At 39.4% G+C, this 4,121-nt stretch overlaps 1 pseudogene; it reads right to left on the reverse strand.

The window, feature by feature from the left end:
- Positions 1–2,923: 2,923 nt before the first annotated feature.
- LOC100441910 (PIN2/TERF1-interacting telomerase inhibitor 1-like) lies at positions 2,924–3,920 on the reverse strand (annotated as a pseudogene).
- Positions 3,921–4,121: the final 201 nt, after the last annotated feature.

The following is a 4,121-nucleotide window of genomic DNA, read 5'->3' on the forward strand; positions in this document are numbered from 1 at the left end:
AGGTTCCTAAAAAGGGAAACTGGCTTTGGTGCTATTTGTCCTTCTAGCCACCATCAAGTCTCTCTCCTCTTTTTGAGAACTCAAAATTTCCAAAGGAGTGGACTGTACCCCTGACTCTGCTTTCTTACCTCATACAGGTGTCTGGCTTTTGACTCCACCATTCCTTAACTGCTTTCACTAAGGTCACCAAAATTCCCCTTTCATCAAGATGTGATTGGCCTTTTGTGGTCTAGGCCTTCATGGGTCTGTGTGTGGCACTTGGTTAAGGTGACCAATCCCTCTTCTTTAAAACATGGTGTTCCTTCCTTTTCTTGATGTTATGTACTTCTTTTGGTAGTCTCCATCCCAACCTGGTTGTGCTTCTCTTGCATGCAGGCCCCCTTCCTCTGCCATTATGGAAAAGTTCACCAAAGGCTGGATTGGGTGGTCATTATGAGTGAAGGTTTTTGAGTCAGATTGTCTCCTTTTTTTCCTTTCTTTTTTTGAGACAAGATCTTGCTCTGTTTTGCCCAGGCTGGAGAGCAGTGGCCTGATCACAGCTCATTGCAGCCTTGACCTCCAGGGCTCAAGTGATCCTCTCATCTCAGCCTCTTAAGTAGCTGTGGATACAGGCATGCACCACCGTTCCTGGATAATTTTTTTTTTTTTTTGAAATGGAGCCTCACTGTCGCCCAGGCTGGGGTGTAGTGGCGTGATCTCGGTTCACTGCAACCTCCAGGTTCAAGAGATTTTCCTGCTTCAGCCTCCCAAGTAGCTGGGACTACAGGCATGTGCCACCACACCTGGCTATTTTTCTTTTTTTTAAAATTTTTAGTAGAGATGGGGTTTCACCATGTTGGCCAGGCTGGTCTCGAATTCCTGACCTCAGGTGATAAGCCCGCCTTGGCCTCCCAAAGTGCTGGGATTACAGGTACGAGCCACCATACCTGGCCCAGATCATCTCTTACTATTTGTGCTTCCATAGGTTCTTAGTAAACTCCTCTGCACCCCAGTTTCATCATCTTTTAAAATGGATTTCATAATATTTCACATTGTTAAGAGGATGATTAAATCAGATAATGCAGGAAAAACACTTAATGTGTTCTTTTTTTTCAGAAAGAAAACTTAATCATTATGAGATAATTATATAAAGCAGCAATCAGAAATGAAATATCAGGTTTCCAATTTGCAGTTTTACAATAACAGCACACCGATATTCCATCATGCTTTAGGCTTTTCCAACTGTAAATATTATAGGAACTCTTGGAAAAATAAAAGAAAGGTGCTTTTCCGAATTTGTCATGAAAGAGCCAATTAGAATTTTTAGTTATTGAGGGACATTTTGAGGGATTTTAGAGCATCTAAGACTTAAAATAACAGGACATCCAGTTTTGATGACTACTGGAGATTTTTTAATAACGTTATTACAACTAAAATGAAAATTCAACACCACAGAGAATCTCAAAAGCACCTGCATTATACAATTATAATATGTAATATATAATTATATATAATATAATATATTATATAATTATATATAATATATAATATATTATATAGTATATAATTATATATACCTGGATTATGCAATTAAAGCAAGTCATGATTAGATTAAAAAATAGGTAAGTTCAACCTTTATTTCTGATAAATTAATACAATTACCAGGGATTTTCTGGCTTCTAAATATAGATATGATAATAAAATATACCTGAACCAAATAAGGTTGATTTCAAACTTATGTGTGGAGCCCATCATAAATTTGAGCAAATGACCATTAAAATTCTCATAAAATTATGATACATGAATTTAAAAAATCTTACAATTTTGACTTGATATTTTTGCTATTTCTTATTTGGTTATCCTAAAAAATAAAAAGCCTATGTCAATATTTCAGATTTCTGTTGCACTTTTCCCCCCAAATCTCTATTTAACTATTTTGATTAGAAGTTTACAGAGTCTTCTGAAGGTCATTAATCTTGCAGAATGTTAAGCTATTGCTTACTAAATTTTTTTTACTCACTGAATAATGAGTATTTTGGCTTTCTAATTTTTTCAGTCTGAACATCAATTATAATTTTATGTATCAGTGTGAAATGAAAGATTAAACTTCATAAGTCAACTATACTATTAGATGGCATAACTTTTGATGTAACACCAATAAGGAGACGTAAATTTATCTGTATATATATACCATATATGTGTATATGTATATGTATATAAATACACACAATATCATTTACCTATATAATCAAATGTCATGATTAAGTTATCACTTAGATAATTAGGTAGATATTAGTTTGGTGCAAAAGTAATTACAGTTTTTGCCATCACTTAATGGCAAAACCGCAATTACTTTTGAACCAACCTAATAATTAGCTATGTACGTAAAGACAAAACTATATACAAGAGCCAATAGAACACTGTATTACTTATCAATTATTTCCAGGCTCACTTTAGACCAACTGCCTTCGTACTCAAAGATGTTTAATATTGTTAACATTTATTGTGTGGTTATTGTCTGCAAACCACTGATTCCAACATAACAAGCCAACAAAACAGGTGCTGTTAATAACCTTATTATAGGCAAGAGGAAAGGGAGGCAGAGGGAGAGTAAGTAATTTGCCCAGCATCACATAACTAGATGCTGGTGGAGTCAGCATTAAAAAGAAACCTGCATGGCTCCAGAGACTATTTTTTTTTTTCAGAGTTTACAAAAATGTATTTGTTTATGAAAGCCATGATTTAGAACATTTAAAAAAAGCCCTCCTGGGAACATAACTTGGGGAGAAATGGGGTGAGAGGGCGAGACTCGGCCACCCATGGGCATGTCACAAGATGTGTCCCGGCTCTCTGGGGTGAACTCTGCTCTGACTTCAGGCCAGAGGTGTCTGCCCCGGCAGCGCCCTGACAGCTGAGTGGTCGGAAGGCCCTGGCTGGAGAGAATTCATTTGGAACCTTTCTTCTTTTTCTTATTTTTCATTGGTGTTTCTTTCAGCGTAGCGTCCATTGCTACCTCTACCGGCTTTGCAGCTTTTTTTTTTCCTCTTGTATTTTTGGGCTTCAGGGTGAAATCCTGGCCATTAGGTGGCTGCACACAATTCCCTGCACTCTGAGCAGAGGCCTCAGAACTCTCTTCCCAGCAGGGGCCTCTGCACTGTCCCTCTGTTCGTGCTCTTTTCTCCTTGGATGCCGGCTTCTGGACCTTGTCTCTCTTAGGCTTTCCCTCTTTAGGCCGCTTGGCCTTAGGCTGTGTTGTGGGGTAACTCTCCCTGTTTTTACCTGTTGCCTCTTTGTTTCTTTTCTTTCCCCTTTTGCATTCCACTTGGGTCTTGGAAATGTCAGGCCCTGGAGCTGCGACCTGGGGCTTGTTCTTCAGTGCTGCCATTTGCTTGGCAAAACGCTCCTGGATGGTGAAGGCATGGGTTGTCATCGTGGTTTTGTTCTGTCCGGAGTGGAGGGACTGGAATTACCCTTGGGAGTCTTCTTACTCTGTTTTTTCCCAAAAATGCAGTCAAGATCTGTTTTGCTCTGAGATGATAGATCCTTTTCTTTTGTAAATTTCCTATGATGAACACAGTTTTTGAAGATTTTGGAATTTCTTCAAGACTAAAATATTTCTTTTTCTTGTTGTCTAAGGAGTCTGCTGTTTCCTGCCTCTGACAAGTGTTCAGTTCTGCCAGAAGCCGGTTAAAATCATGTTGATGGGCAATCCAGTTGGCTTCATTATTGATTGTAGCTTGAAGTCCCAGGTCGTTATTTTTAACTTGAACTTTAATATGATCTGGGCCTCCTTGCTCCTGAACCCCTAAACCCCTTCCTTTAGACCATTCCATCTTCTCTAGTATCCTCTGGCCAAATTTAGAATCAGCATTACTCCAGGCAGTGTTTTGAGTATTCACAGCCCACTTCTGCTTCTGCTGCTGCTCAGCCAGCATCAACATGTCGTGGAGACTGTGACACCACGACCTCCAGACCTGAAGGACTTCGGCTACTGGGTAGGCAGCAAGATCTGGGACAATCTGGACAGACGGGACTCCCTTGCCAGGTGGACAGCAGCCCAGAGACTATGTTCTTAATTCCTAGGTGAACTGGTTCCCTTATTTTACTGAATCCTTGTAACAACCTTAGGGGTAGGTGTGCTT

Source organism: Pongo abelii, chromosome 5 (assembly GCF_028885655.2).
Source record: "Pongo abelii isolate AG06213 chromosome 5, NHGRI_mPonAbe1-v2.0_pri, whole genome shotgun sequence".
NCBI lineage: Eukaryota > Metazoa > Chordata > Mammalia > Primates > Hominidae > Pongo > Pongo abelii.